The 16498-nt window shown below is 43.1% G+C and overlaps 1 long non-coding RNA gene across 3 annotated transcripts in view; it reads right to left on the bottom strand.

Annotated features, from left to right (window-relative positions):
- LOC133382224 (uncharacterized) overlaps positions 1-16498 on the bottom strand; it is a 105208-nt gene that overhangs the window by 14297 nt on the left and 74413 nt on the right. For 2 of the 3 annotated variants that reach the window (XR_009761857.1, XR_009761858.1), the window contains one exon: positions 5035-5092. This is a non-coding gene — a long non-coding RNA (uncharacterized LOC133382224). Of the gene's footprint in view, positions 1-4588; positions 4637-5034; positions 5093-16498 lie in introns of those variants that run through there. The other variant, XR_009761859.1, reaches the window with a different exon arrangement.

Below are 16498 nucleotides of genomic sequence, written 5' to 3'. Positions count from 1 at the left end.
ACCATTGCCTTCCTCTGAGGCTGAGAGGTAGTGACTGGCCCAAGGTCACCCAATGAGCTTCATGGTTGTGTGGGGATTCAAACCCTGGTCTCCCAGGTCGTAGTCCAACACTTTAACCACTATGCCACACTGGCTCTGCTGAGAGTTGTTAGGAGACTCCTATTCCCCTCACAGAGCTCCAGTGGCCAAACTGGTTTAACATTCATCTGCTCGGATTGAAGCTCAGTGAGGGAAACAGGGCATCTCCTAGCAACTCTTAGCACCCTTCACTAACTACACTTCCCAGGATTCTTTGGGAGAAGCCATGACTGTCTAAAGTGAAATAACTGTGGATGTGGCCAGTGACAGCTTTGGTTTAAATTTGGGTCGGTGGCTACATGTGTCTGGTTTAGAATAAAAAGGTGGGAGAAACACTGAAAAACAATGATACTGTCCACAATGTTTTCCTTTGGGAAAGGAAAGAGGCTTTCCTACTGCCCACCGCCCACCCACCCAATCTCCTCCCCTTCCCCTTCCCCTCCTTACCTCCCCCTCACCTTCCTGCCCTCCTCCTCACCTTCCTCCCTCTTCCCCCCTCCCTGCCCCTCCCCCAGGTCAGTTTCACCTATAGTAAGCATGATTGCACAGGAGTAAATCCCACTGAACTCAAAAAGCATACTCAAAATCTCAAAACCTGCCCTCCCCTTCTCCTCCCTCCTATCCTCTCCCTCTTGGCCCTTCCCTCTCCCTTCCTTGCCCCTCCCCCTCCCCTTACAAACCCCTCCCTCCCCCTCCCCCTCCCGCTCCCTCCCCTCCTTTCCCCCCCCATGGTCAGTTTTACCTATCTTAAGCATGATTGCACGGGAGTAAATCCCACTGAACTCAATAAACATGCATATGATCAAACCTTCCCTCTCCTCCTCCTCCCTCCCATCACCTCCCTTTTGCCCCTTCTCTCCCCCTTCCTTTGCCCCTCCCTCCACCCCTTCCAATGCCTTCCTTCCCCTCCTTCTGCTCCCTTCTCCCCTCCCTTCCTCTTTCCCTCTCCTCTTCCCTCCTCCTCCTCCTCCCCCATGGTCAGTTTTACCTATCCTAACCATGAATGCATGGGAATAAATCCCATTGAACTCATTAAACCTGCAAATGATCAGATCTTCCTTTCCCCTCCTTCCCCTCTCCTCTCCCTTCCTTCTCCCTTCTTCCCCCCTTCCTTCTTCCTCCTCCCTTGCCCACTCCAGCCCTCCCTCCCCATGGTCAGTTTTACCTATCCTAAGCATGATTGCACAGGAGTAAATCCCACTGAACTCAATACGCATGCAAATGATCAAACCTGCCCTCCTCCTCTCCTCTCCCTCCTGCCTGCTCCCATCCCCCTCCTCCTCTCTGCTCTTCCTCCCCTCCCTCCTCCTCCCCTGCCCTTCCTCCTCCTCCCCTCCCCATCCTCTGTAGTCACTTTCACCACTCTTAAGCATGATTGCAGAGGAGTAAATCCCATTGAACTCAATAAGCATGCAAATGGTCAATTCATTCTCAGCAAGCTTGCACAGGATCCCATTTCTTACCTCCTGGATTAAAAAGCAGAGAAATTCACTAATAGGCAAAAAGAAAAAACCCTTTCAGTTTAACAACATACCTATAGCCAACAGATATTTTTATCAAACTTTAAAAAGCAGGGAAATTGGGCAGCTACAGCGAATGCACCAGGGGAGCAGGAGACCTGACCTCCTCTCTGAGATATTGTACTGCCCTACAAATTTGTCAAAATGCAAACACCATTTGGGTTGGTCTTTCACAGGCCAACCCACTTCCTGTGTAGCTTGGAAGAAGTCAGCAACATGTGCCTCTGAGCATATGGTGAGTGGTGGCAACACCTGCCATCTCCAAAGATGGAGAATTACATTTTTGATGTTTGTTGGTGTTCTTCTTACTTTGCTTCTTTCCTGTATTATTACCGTTTATAGAGAATTTAACCTACAAAATTATATTTCTCTCATTATTCATCCTAGACATCTGTATCAATTTTTTTTTTCATTTCAAAATCCTTTTTATTGGTCAATGTCATATGATGGTGTTTCAAACTGGAAGTTATGTTCTATTTCTATTTTGGGTGCATTAACAGTTAAATCTGAAACTGCAGTTTGATGTAAAATCAGACTGATTACAATAAGTTGCTACTTAAGCAATGGCTCTAGCTGTTGGAAAAAGCAAACTTGGCCTGCCCAAGATGCATGTATTCAGCCTCCTATGTTTAAACCACTTCACTTAAGGAAAGGTGGGCATAGTCAATTAAAAACATAGAGCACACCTAGAATTTTGCTAGAATATATTTCCCCTCCCACTGTTTTATCTTGTGTAAACTGAGATACTCCTTGTGTCCAGTGTAAACTATTCTGCAGAATAGTCAGTACCATTTTTCCACAATTGTTTTTTGGAGTTATTTTAGTGTTGCAAAGTGTTGCTATGCTTCACATATTCACAGAAACAGAAGCACATTCTTAAACCTCAAGGTTTTTTTCCCTGTTAGTGAATATACTATATACATATGATCTTATATACATATGATCTTACATGTTTTACATGTTTTTAATAGTTAAATGTTTAACTGATGTTTTTGCAACTCATAGCTCCTTTGGGAGGAAAGACAGGATATAGATTTATCTAATAATTATAATCATACTGTAACTAAGGGTTGGTGGGCGGGCACCGAACATGAACAAAAGAGGGTCAGATGGGAGAGGCACAGACTTATATGACCAATGCTGGCTCTGCCCCCACGCCAGCATAAACAACATAGTGTTCATTTTTATGTGGATGCCAGCATTTCCCACCCCTCTGAGGCCAGACATAACCCCCACCCCAATACTCTGAATCCAGTTATTAGCAATCATGCACATTTTTTGTCTGCTCTACTGTTTTAGCTGCCATTAGCGTTCCTAACAGTGTATTCCTGGCTACCTCAATGGTCAAAATATTGCTTTATGAGTTCCTCATGCAATCATATTTAGTAAAAATTGCATACATGGTACATGACACATCTTAACTGATCTTGAACAGACAAAACCAGCAAAGCACTCAATCAGCAGAATGTGTTTGTGTTATTAGCTTAGGGCACTCCTTCAGATTTTCCCAGAATGACTCAGCAACCCTAACTGAGTATTTATTGAATGTTTATCAAGTGGTTTATCTTACAGAATCAAACTGTACTGATGCCATGTTTATCAGTTCTGAATACCTGGGATGCAATCCAAAGGAAGTTGGGAAATTAGTGGCACCTAAGTGCACAACTAATGCTAATGTTTAATTCATCTCAACTGAAGTATGGCATGCCTTTACATTAATGTGTCCTCCCACTTTAATCTTTTCTTTTAGCTAAGTACACCCAGATCCTTTACACCATCTTTCACTGGTTTTGCCATTTAGAATCAATTGTGGAGGCCAAATGGAGGTAGGCCACAGATGGTTTTTCTGCAGTGCTGAGTAGAATGGCATCATTACTTTCATAGTCATGGAAACTATGCTCCAGATCAGGCAGTCTATAACAAAAGTGGTGCTGATTATATGTGGTACATGCTGCACCACACTGTTGCCTTGTGTTAGTTTGCAATCATTTTAACTCCCAGATCTTTCTCAAAAAGCATTGTTGCCTTTGGGCTATCATATCACTATTACAATCTCCACGTAAAAAAAAACATGATTATGTGACATCATTCCTGGAATATTTTGGGGAGTGGAACAGGATGAAAACATTTGCTACTGCCTGGGCCTGCCATCTCTCTTTTGTCTATCTGTAAGTCTGATCTGTTTCTCTACTAATTTTTTTAAAATCTTCTCTGCTGCGTGTTGGTCATTTTCAGTTTCATTTAAAATGCTACCCCAAAGTGTTTATTTCCTTGCTGAGGTTTCCTACTTTCAATGATCATCTGGAGAAGCACTGTTAGTTGTCCCATGTGTCACAGAGACATGACTGGCCTCAACCAACAGTCAGGCATTTACTGTTACCAGTCTCATGCTATGGAACACTCTTCCAGCAGAGATTCAGCAGGCATCCTCACTTTTGACTTTCAGACATCTCTTGATGATGTTTTTATGCTGACAGGCCTATGCAGCTGTTTAAAACTTTCTGGATGAGCCAGTTACTTTAATTATTATTTTAATGGTGTTTTATGTTTATAAACAAATTAAGGCTTTCTATTTACCCGGTTTTAGTATGACATACCACATGGCCAATCTTGTTTGATCAAATCCCATGGTGCAAGGTGGGGCTGTCATGGACTGAGTGAATCTGCACAGAAGCAGACTGGAGGCCATGTGCACTGTAGAATCAAAGCTAGAGCTGAGTAGAGATCCAGGAGGCAATGCTAGTGGTGGGCCATGGAGCTAGCCCAATGCAAGGGGATTCTATCCAATGTTAGTTGTACTCAGAGTAGACCTGTTGAAAACAATGGACATGACTAATTTAGGTTCATAAATTTCAGTGGGTCCGAATATAACTTAGTTGGATACAGCCCCAAATTTGCTGTGAATAACATCCAGACAAAGAACTGGCTCTGAAAACCTCCAAATTACAACCAAGTGCAATATAATGGTGCAGGTCTTGAAGGCTGCTTCAACTCTGTTGTTGATCACAAGCTGCATATGAGCCAACAGTGCGATGTGGCTGCAAAAAAGGCAGAGAGGTCTGTGGGCCACATTTTATTTATTTATTTATTTATTTATTTATTTATTTATTTATTTATTTATTTATTTATTAGATTTTTATACCGCCCCATAGCCGAAGCTCTCTGGGCGGTTCACAACATATAACATCCGATACAATTTAAACATTATTAAACAACTAAAAATGAAGAAAAATTATACCAAAAACCAAAACATGATTAAACACATAGACAAGTACAAAACTCAATACTAAAATATTAACTGTTAAAAAAGTATTAAACTGGTTAAAATATTACGATGTTAAGATGTTAAATAATTATATATTAAATGTTAAAATGTTAAAATGCTAAAATGCCTGGGAGAAGAGGAAGGTTGGCCCCTAGGCCTGAGGATTCTTACCCCTGCTCACCCCTTGCAGGTCTCTGACCTCAAGTCTTCTGCATCCATGTCTGGGCGACTGCACAGAACAAAAAAGAGACACCAATGCTAGTTTATAAACTGATGTTTTGGTGACTGGTTGAAACTATCGCATTTAGGATCTTTATCAAAAATGGTAATTAACATATTAAATATTTACATAGGTTGTCTACCCAGACTGAATATGGAACTTGTGAATGTGGCAATCAATCATAGTCATTTTTCAAATCAGTCTAAATTAACTGTAAATCCTCTAGTAGGTTGTAAGTTGCAACTATATTTTTTTGCCTTGGGAAATACAATAATAATAATTTAGAAGCCATTTTTGCTCTGTCTCTGGCTCCCTTCCCCCCCTTTCTAATTTACCATTCTTGGGCAAGGTGATTGAGCGAGTGGTGGCCAGACAGTTACAGACACACTTGGAGGAAACGGATTACTTAGATCCATTCCAATCGGGTTTCAGGACTGGGCATGGAACTGAAACAGCCTTGGTCGCTCTGGTGGATGATATGAGGAGGGCATTGGATAGGGGAGAGTATACCTTCCTCGTCCTCCTAGATCTCTCAGCGGCTTTCGATACCGTTGACCACGGTATCCTGTTGGATCGCCTAGAGGGATTAGGAATAGGGGGCACTATAATCCCTCTAGGCGATCCAACAGGATACAGTGGTTCCATTCCTATCTCTCAGATAGGCACCAACGGGTAGCTTTGGGAGATGAGGTATCAGACCCTTGGCCTCTTAATTGTGGGGTGCCACAGGGCTCTATCCTCTCTCCCATGCTGTTTAACATCTATGTGAAACCGCTGGGGGCCATCATCAGGAGTTTTGGGCTGAAGTGTCACCAATATGCGGATGACACTCAGCTCTATCTCTCATTTAAGTCCTCACCAGAGTTGGCTGTGGATACCATGTCCAACTGCCTGGAATCCGTAAGTGGATGGATGGGAGAGAACAGGCTGAAGCTGAATCCCGACAAGACCGAGGTGCTGCTTGTGGGAGACAGAGGAAGGTTGGGTATTACGGACCTGATGCTTAACGGGGTGAGATTACCCCTGAAGGACCAGGTCCGCAGCCTTGGGGTCATTCTTGACTCCAAGCTGTCCATGGAGGCTCAGGTTTCGGCGGTGAGTCGGGCAGCTTAGTATCAGCTACATCTGATACGAAGGCTGCGACCCTACCTTCCTGTTCATCTGCTCCCACGGGTGATACATGCCCTGGTCTCCTCTCGCTTAGACTACTGTAATGCGCTCTATGTGGGGTTACCCCTGAACACGGTCTGGAAGCTGCAGCTGGTACAAAATGCGGCGGCATGCTTGATTAAGCATACCCGTCGCTGTGATCATATCACGCCAATATTAATAGATCTCCACTGGTTACCAGTTGTTTACCGGGCCCAATTCAAGGTGTTGGTGTTGACCTTTAAAACCCTATACGGTTTCGGCCCAGTCTATCTGAAGGAGCACCTCCAGAATCACCAATTATGCCGCCTGACAAGATCAGCCTCACAAGACCTTCTCTCGGTCCGACCGGTTAAAACAGCTAGGCTGGTGCGGACCAGAGAGAGGGCATTTTCGATTGTGGCCCCCACCCTCTGGAATTCTCTTCCTTTCGGTCTCCGACATACTCCCTCCCTGATGGGTTTTCGCCAAGCCTTAAAAACCTGGCTATTCAGGTGGGCCTATGGGATTGGGGAGGATTGATTCTACAAGGTTTTAAATGGAAATTGGTTTTAATTTGATGATGATTGTGTTTTGTTTGTATATTATATTGTATATTATGTATTGCTTTTTATTATTGTAAGTCGCCTAGAGTGTCCACTAACCTGGACAGATAGGCGACCAACAAATAAAATTTATTATTATATTATATTATTATTATTCCCTAGCATGTTCTATGTTGTTTTGAGTTTGTGTGGTTTTTTGGTTTTTACCTCAGGGAACTCTTGCTTTTTTTACCTCAGGGAATTCTTGCTAAACGGCATTCTTAAGTGGTCAGCTTGCCCAGGACAGTGTGAAGAGGGTGGAGTCAGCGGCGTCACTAGCGGGAGTGCAGAGGGGGGGTGCGGACCTCCGGCACGCGCCCTCCCGGGTGCATGGACGGGGGTGGCTGGTCTTGGCCTGTCCCGGCTTCACCGCCAGCGAGCGGGCGCCTGCTTTTGGTCTTGTCCACCCACCGCCGAGGAGAAGTTGGCGCGGGGCAATGGCATGGGGCGGGGCGGCTCTGGGTGTCACCCCCCTCAGGGTGTCACCCGGGTGCGGTCCGCACCCTCCGCACCCCGGTAGTGATGCCCCTGGGTGGAGTAGATGACTAAATGCTGCTTCTGCACATCAGCACTGATTTTCTGAAGGTAATCTACACACCTTATAAACATTTTTATAAAATAATATCTATCTGAAAATATATTGCACTAAACCAGGGGTGAGAAAGCTGTGACTCTCCAGATATTGCTGGACTACAACTCCCATCATCCCTTGCCTGTCGGCCATGCTGGCTGGGGCTGAAGGAACCTGGGAGTCCAACAACATCTGGAGGGCCACAGGTCCCTCATTCCTGCACTAAAGCATTGTATAAATGAGGAACATATGGGTTAGATGAAATAAGTTTAATTACATTTTAACAATATCTTTTTGTATGTTTTTATCTATATTTGTTTTAATTATTGTAAACCACCTTGAGTCTGAGTTTTGGGGGAAAGGTGAGATATAAATGAATAAAATAAAATAAGCTTTTGATATATATATGTGATATATATATATTTCAAACTGTCATTCTTCCAAAGACCTTAGGATAGTAGTTCCCACTGACTTTATTTTTGTGAGGTAGGCTGTGACTGGCCCAAAGTCACCCAGTGAGCTTCATGACAGAGTGGACACATAAGCCCAGTTCTTATGTTTACATCCTATTCTCTAGATAAGGGATTGGGGAATGGGTGGCTATCCAGATATTGTTGGAATCAATATCCCGTCAGTACCAGCTACCAAGGGCAAAGGTCAGGGATGATAAGAACCATAGTTAAGCAATGTCTGAAGGGTGATAGGTTTCCCCCTCCTGATCTAGACTCTATCCATTATAGGCCTTTGCGGTGGGCTAGATTTTACCATTATCGCTTTTAGATTTTAATGTTATTGTATTGGTGTGTCATTTTGTGTTATTTTGTTCATATTGTACGTCGCCCAGAGTGGCTGGATGGCCAGCCAGATGGGCGACTAAGAAATCCAATAAAATAAATAAATAAAAATAAATAAATACATACTGGCTCATTTGCTTTTTATACAGAGAGCGTTAATAGCATGCAAAGTGATTTACATACATTATGTCAACAATCCTCAGCAGTATTACCCCACAAATGTTTTTGATGGCATGGAGAGAATTTCCTAATCTCTGCACCAATATGAATGACTTACCACTATGGGGCAGCAGTTTCATCTGCACTGACAATGAGACAATTCAGATCCAAATCAGGTTAGAATTTGGGAAGAATACTAACCAAAAGACTTGATTGTTTGCCTTCAAATGTAGTGATACAAAGTTCTCTAATGTATCTACTTGCAACACATTAAGAAATATGATTTGTTATAAATGTATTTTTTTTAAAAAAAACTCATCTAGGTTTCTTTTATTGGTGATGCATTCAGCATGGCCCAGACAGTGGGAACTGGAAGGTCATTTCCAAGTGATGGCAGGCACACCCATACACTGCCCCAACTATCCTAATAACTTTATCCAATTATCTAATTAATCTATGGTATCCTCGTTGTTATGAGATGTGCTGATGGCGAAATGACTTTAAAGGGCAATTATACAACTTCATGGAGGATAGGTCTATTAGTAGCTATTATCCATGAAAGCTATATGGAATCTCCGTTTTCAGAAGCATTGTACCTCTAAGATGCTAGGGGACAAATAACAGTAGACATAAATCAGTGGCATGGTTTTATATTGTCAGAGACAACGTTGAATGTTGGACTAGATGGGCTTTGATCTGATCTAGCATGATCATTCTTATGTGTTTACATACTTGCTATTCTTCCTGTTGGATTGAAAGTTCTTGAGTTTTAGTGTGTATTCAGTATCTGACGAGCAAGAGTGATTCCTAGAGTAGTGACATCTATATCAGATTATATAGCCATGAGAGTGGCTGTATACTATAGTCAGCATGGATTTTTCGCATTCCACAATGTTAAATTGAAAATACCCCCCATGCATTCTGCTTCTTCCCATAAGCTCATTTCAAAACAAAACCTTACAAAATGTATAGTCCTGAACTTAGAAACACTTGCTCAAGAACCCTCTTAGTTTTCATGGTGATACACAAAACACTCAGAAAGAATTGGGACTTGAATGTGTAAAATAAGAGAAAAAATCCAGAACCCTGTTGAACTTTTTTCTGTCACTGGTCACATAATTTGTTAAAATTAATTAAAAATCAGCCATGTTCACAGAGTACCTACAATCCTCTTAATGACAGTTCCCCATACTCTGACCTCCGTCTTCTGCAGTTTAAAAGTTTAAAAAATGCCTGGCTGATTTTTAATTAATTTAAGAAATTTAACATTGGAGTCAATGATCAGCACGGGCATGCTCCGTAAGAACCATCTGTCAGTATTCTAAAAGCCAGACTCACAACTGTTTGGCTTGGCTAATCAGGGGGCCACACCCACACCAGACCTTTATTTCACTTTAGACAGTCATGGCTTCCCCCAAAGAATGCTGGGAACTATAGTTTGTGAAGGCTGCTGAGAGTTAGGAGACTCACATTCCCCTGACAGAGCTCCAATGGGCAGAGTGGTTTAACAGTCAGCCCCTTTTCTGGGGACTGTAGCTCTGTCAGGGGAATAGGGTGTCTCCTAGCAACTCTCAGCACCCTTCACTAACTACACTTCCCAGGATTCTTTGGGAGAAGCCATGACTGTCTAAAGTGAAATAAAGGTCTGGTATAGATGTGGACAGGAATAGCTTTGGTTTAAATTTGGGTGGGAGACTACATGTGTCTGCTGTAGCATACAAAGGTGGGGGAAACACTGAAAAACAATGATACTGTTCACAATGTTTTCCTTTTGGAAAGAAAAGGGACTTTTCCTCTGTCCAGTGCCCATCCACCCAATCTCCTCCCCTCCCCCTCCCTCTTCCCTCTGCCTTCCTCCCTACCCGTACCTTTGCTCCCCCCTCCCCCCTCCCTGCCCCTCCCCCAGGTCAGTTCCACCTATCCTAAGCATGATTGTACAGAAGTAAATCCCACTGAACTCAAAAAACATGCAAATGATCAAACCTGTCCTCCCCTCCTCCTCCTCCCTCCAATCACCTCCCTCTTGCCCCTTCTCTCACCCTTCATTTGTACTGTCCCCCTCCCCTTCCAATCCTCTCCCCCTTTCCCCCTCCCCTATGGTCAATTTTACCTATCCTAAGCATGACTGTACAGTAATAAATCCCATTTATCTCAAAAAGCATGCAAGTGATCAGACCTGCCTTTCCCTTCCCCCTCTCCTCCCCTTCCCCTCTCTCCTTCCTCTGCTTTCCTACCCTTCTCTCCCCTCCCCTTCCCTCCCCTCCCTCCCCTCTCCGCTCCTCCTCCTTTCTCCTTCCCTCCCCTCTTCTTTCTTCCTCCTCTCCTACCCACTCCAGCTCTCCCTCCCTCCTTCCCTCTTCTCCTCCCCCATGGTCAGTTTCACCCAGTGCCGGTGCCAGGCTATTTTGCACCCTAGGCAAGGCTAACTACTTGCACCCCCCCAAATTTTTTTGCTAACTTCAATTTTCAAAAATAGATGTCTTGTAGAAAAAATGAAAAGCACAAAACTTGAAACTGCTAAATTTATTTCAGTTGCATTTTTTCCAAGGGTTAAAAAAAAACTAATCTGTATAAAACTGTGCCCCTCAAAGATCAGTACTGCGCCCCTCTGAGGTCTGCGCCCTAGGCAGCTGCCTAGTTGGCCTAATGACAGCACCGGCCCTGGTTTCACCTAAGCATGATTGCATGGGAGTAAATCCCATTGAACTTGATAAGCATGCAAATGATCAAACCTGCCCTCTTCCTCCACCCACCCTCCCACCTGTTCCCCTCCTCCTCCTGTACCCCTGTCCTTCCTCCCCCCTCCCCCATGATCAGTTTTGCCTATCCTAAGCATAATTGCAGGGGAGTAAATCCCATTGAACTCAATAGGCATGCAAATGATCAATCCATTCTCAGCAAACTTGCACAGGATCCCATTTCTTACCTCCCGAACTAAAAAGCAGAGAAATTCACTAATAGGCAAAAAACATTGTGGTTTAAGAATGAACCTATAGCCAACAGACATTTCTATCAAACTTTTATTGTTTGTTGGTGTTCTTCTTACTTTGCTTCTAGAAAATTATATCTCTGTCATCCAATTCATCCTACTATTCATCCTAGAAATCTTTGTCAAATTTATTTTTATAAATTTCAAAGCCTTTTTATTGGTCAATGTCATATGATGATGAAGACAGCCTTTTGTGTTTCAAACATAAGGTTCTATTTCTATTTTGGGTGCATTAACAGCTGAATCTGAAACTGCAGTTTGATGTAAAATCAGACGGATTACAATATATTGCTACTTAAGCAATGACTCTAGCTGTTGGAAAAAACAAACTTGGCCTGCCCAAAATTTATTTATTTAATTTTATTTAAAATATTTCTATCCTCCCTTCCACCCTAAATAGGGAACTCAGGGCAATAAAATCAAGCATGTACATAGTAAAATTGTACACAATAAAAATCACAAAAACATTAAAATAAATTAAAATACATAAAATTCAATTAAAATACATAAAATAATATATATACATATACACACACACACATATATAGGAACTGAAAGGGCTACTGAGGTAAAAATTAACATAGAAGGCATAAAATCGGTGTCAGGCTCTACCTTCATAGAATCATAGAATAGTAGAGTTGGAAGGGGCCTACAAGGCCATCGAGTCCAACCCCCTGCTCAATGCAGGAATCCAAATCAAAGCATTCCTGACAGATGGCTGTCCAGCTGCCTCTTGAATGCCTCCAGTGTCGGAGAGCCCACTACCTCTCTAAGCAATTGGTTCCATTGTTGTATGGCTCTAACAGTTAGGAAGTTTTTCCTGATGTCCAGTCGAAATCTGGCTTCCTGCAACTTGAGCCCATTATTCTGTGTCCTGCACTCTGGACCTTCATTCCTCCCAAAGGCTCTCTGGAACAAGATTATTTTCAGAAGTCTCTGGAAAACCATCAGGGAGGGAACAGAGCGGGCTTCTTGGGGTAGGGTATTCAAAAGCTTGTGGGCCACAGCTGAAAAGGCTCTCTCCCACATGCCTGTCAGTCTAACATCTTTCACTCCAGGCATGCAGAGGAGACCCGAGGCAGATGATCTTAAATCCCGGGCAGGTACATATGGGTGTAAGCAGTCCCTCAGGTACATTGGTCCAAGGTAGTTTAGGGCTTTAAAGGTCAGAACCAGCACTTTGAATTGGGCCCGGAAACAAATTGGAAGCCAGTGGAGTCGATAAAGCACAGGGGTAATATGCTCCCTGTGCCGTGCTCCAGTTAACATTCTGGCTGCTGCATTTTGAACGAACTGTAATTTCCGAACAGTTTTCAAAGGCAGCCCCACATAGAGTGCGTTACAGTAATCAAGCCTCAATGTCACCAATGCATGTGTCACTGTGGCCAAGTCAACTGCTTCCAGGAACTGGTAGTCCAATCTGATTTGGCCACAAGCACTCCTGGCTACCGCAGCCACCTGATATTCAAGCAGGATCCAGGAGGACTCCCAAACTGCGGACCTGCTCCTTCAAGGGGAGCATAACCCCATCCAGAATAGGTTGCAACCCTATCCCTGGTGCAGTTTTCCCCTTGACCAGCAACACTTCCATCTTGTCTGGATTAAGTTTCAGTTTGTTAGCCCACACTGAGCCCTTCACAGCCTCCAGGCACAGGTTTAGGATGAGCACTCCCTCCCTGCAATCAGGTGGTAGAGAGAGATACAGTTGAGTGCCATCAGAACATTGATGACATTGTACTCCAAATCTCTGGATGACCTCTCCCAGCGGTTTCATATAAATGTAAAAAAGCATGGGAGACAGAATGCGGTACCCCATAGGCCAATGGCCTGGGGGATGAACAGTAGGCTCCCAGCATGACTTTCTGAGTCCTGTCCATCAAGTAGGACTGGAGCCACCATAAAACAGTGCCTCCCAATCCCATCCCAGCTAGACGGCCCAGAAGGATACCATGGTCGATCGAATTGAAGGCCACAGAGAGGTCTAGCATTACCAACAGGGATGCACTCCTCCTGTCTGATGCCCGGCATAGGTCATCAAGCAGGGAGACCAAGGCAGTCTCTGTCCCATGACCGGGCCACACAAGATGCATGTGTTCAGCCTGCTATGCTTAAACCACCCCAGTTAAGAAAGGGTGGGCATGGTCAATGAAAAACATCACTAGAGCCTCCCAATTTCCCTGCTTTTTAAAGTTTGATAGAAATATCTGTTGGCTACAGGTAAGTTCTTAAACCACAGGGTTGGGTGTTTTTTTTTTGCCTATTAGTGAATTATAATTAAAAACAGGAGCAACGAGGAGGCTGAGATTTGAACTGTGGCCCTCCTAGGCCTAAAACCCAAACTGGAAAACAAGACAAGTTCCCAACTTCACTCAGGTGGTCCATGGTGTGACATCATTAAATGCTCACGTTGATTTTTAATTGTATTTTAATTGCTTCTTTTATTTGTTATACATTTTTTATTTTATTATAATTTGAATTCTATGGAATTCAAATTGTAATACAATAAAGTATACAGTATCTACAGTAGCACATACAGCATCTACCATAGTACATTACAGTGGTTCTAATAGGCAGAAAAATTATTGAGTGGTCCACCAAGACCCTCAGCAATTTTCAAGTGGTCTGTGAGGGAAAACATTTTGGGAACCGCTGGTCAACAATGATTGACAACTGCTCTGCAGGGTTTCAGAGAGGGGACATTCCAGTCCCTATCTGGAGATGCCGGGGATTGAACCTGGGGCCTTCTGCATGCAAAGCAAATCCTCTGCCACTGAGCTATCCCCCTCCCCTTTTAAAGAGTGTTGCCTGAATATAGACACTCTCACACACTATCAACTAAATCGCTATACTATCAGGAATTCATAATGCATGAGTTTTTACCCCACCCTTTGGCAGAATGTTCTCTGGGTGGCTGACAAAGGAAAGAAAACAATTAAAGTAATAAAATGACAACATTGTAAAAACAACGACATAATTAAAATAGCAGAGGTAAAAGCTTTCAAAGAGGAGGAGAATGAAATGAAATTCAGTGGATGTTTTCATTTCCCCCCCCCAAAGACCTGGGAAATAAACAGTGCAATCCTGTACATGATGAGTCAGAAGTGACACCTATTGAATTCAGCGGTGCTTACTCCCAGATAAGTGGGTTATGACAGCAGCCTTAAAAAAATTTTGCCTGGTGCCATCAAGACAACAAAGTAGTGGAGTCTCCCTAGGAGGGCGTTTCAAAGACAGGACAACATCAGGGAAAGGGCCCTCTCCCAGGTCGCCACCTTCTCTACATCAGAAGGGGAGTATACCTGGAGAAAGGCCTCTGATAAAAGTTTTAATGCATAGGCAAGTGCATGTGGGAAAAGATAAGCTCTTTCGGGCCTTAGGCACCTCCTTTTCAGAAGTGAACTGGCAGTCGATGAATGATGATGTGTCAATACTGGTGCTATGTGTTCCCTAAAACCTGTCCCAGGTAGCCACCTAGCAGCCACTGTATTGTGAACTGTGACTTCCAAGCAGCCTTCAAAGGCAGCTCGGCATAGAATGCATTGCAATAATCTGATTGGGTCCATTCACTCGATTATAGACGGAAGTACAGAATTTCCAAGGAGTAGGTCATGAAGTGCTGGGAAAAATCTGTATATGTCAATGAATTCATTAATTACATCTCAATTTATGCCTGCAGCGCCAAATGGGGTGAAGTAGGAGAGCAAGAACTACATTGGGCCAAAGTGCTGTGCTGAAATTTCCCCCTGCATTTCTTCTCCAACCATTCTGCAACAATCAATGAGAAAAGAAATTGCATTCGAAAATTATCAAAGGGGAAAGAAATTTTCAGAGAAATTCTTGTGGGTGGGCTGCAGGATTTTGGTCATGCTAACCTTACTTTTGAAATGGCCAGGAGAGGTTGTGAGTGTCCTTCCTTTCATTCTGCAAATCATCTCAATAGTGGCTCGCACTCTGCATCCTTTCTGGGTGTCTGCATTTTAATTCAAGTCCAGGGGAGCATAATGAGGTAACTCCTCCCATGGGGCTTTTTCTGATGAGGAAGCATGAGGAGCCAGGAAGTCTGCAAAATTCAGGGAACTGTTTACTGGAAAGGAATACATACACCACCCTTAACTACCTCACAATGATAAGGTAGGCTCAAAACTTAAGCCTTGCCAGGCAGGATTGCGCCTTTAGTGTTATGTACCTTAGGGCTGTATTCCGCTAAGTCCTACTCAGAGTAGACCAATTGAAATTAATGAACCTAAGCTAGTCATGTCTATTGACTTCAGTGGGTCTGCTCTGAGTAGCTTTGAATACCACCCATAAACTGCAATCCTAATACAGCATTTTCAGACTTTCATTACTGGCTGCCACTATATATCACTCTTCTCCAATCCGGGCTGCTTCAAGGATGTGAAGGTAGAATAGAGGAGCCCTATGTTCTCTCCTGTTCATGACTTGGTTTGTTTCATCTGCTCACACATATGTAGTTTGCTCCTTTTCCAGATTTACATTCCTGGTTGCCTCTGTGAATTAGCCCTTCCCCAATCTGAGGCAGGTATATGAGGTAGACCTAATGTCACTTAGATTGGATCGAAGTGTGCAAAGGGTCTCGCCTAAGCTGACTCAGTGTCTGAGCATGTGACCAGTTCTCCACTACTGATAGAATATTGTAGTACAGGGTATATGAATCAAAACTACAGAATGCATTATGGTGATTTTTTGCAATGTCCTGTTTTTAATGCATGTTGCCATTTCAGTGGGTAAGACGTTCCCATCAAAATGAAATCTGCCCTTTGCAAAAAATAAAATAAAAATAAAAATACCAGTTGGCTTCATACAATAGCAGCTCCTGTTCATGATGCTTATGTTGCAATCTGATATATATCTTCCTGGGAGTAAGTCATTGAACACATTGGGATTTATTACTGAGTAAACTTGTTAGTCATCTTGCTTAACACTACAGTTCTTATCATCGTCCATGTTGTTTTAATTTTTTGCATTACAATTCCTTTAGTGCTCCAGGGTTGTTTAGCATCTTCTTAGGTTACCATAATAGTGCATGGTGAGCACAAGCTTTATTTGATGATTTTTAAAGATATAAATATATTTAAAAAATTAAAATATATTTTTCCATTGGTGGTCCATTGAGCACATGCAAACTTCCAAAAGTGTTTCTTGTTCATA

This window comes from Rhineura floridana, chromosome 3, assembly GCF_030035675.1.
Source record: "Rhineura floridana isolate rRhiFlo1 chromosome 3, rRhiFlo1.hap2, whole genome shotgun sequence".
Lineage (NCBI taxonomy): Eukaryota > Metazoa > Chordata > Lepidosauria > Squamata > Rhineuridae > Rhineura > Rhineura floridana.
The sequence above is the reverse complement of the archived record's forward strand: the minus strand, read 5'-3'. Positions and strand labels throughout refer to the sequence as shown.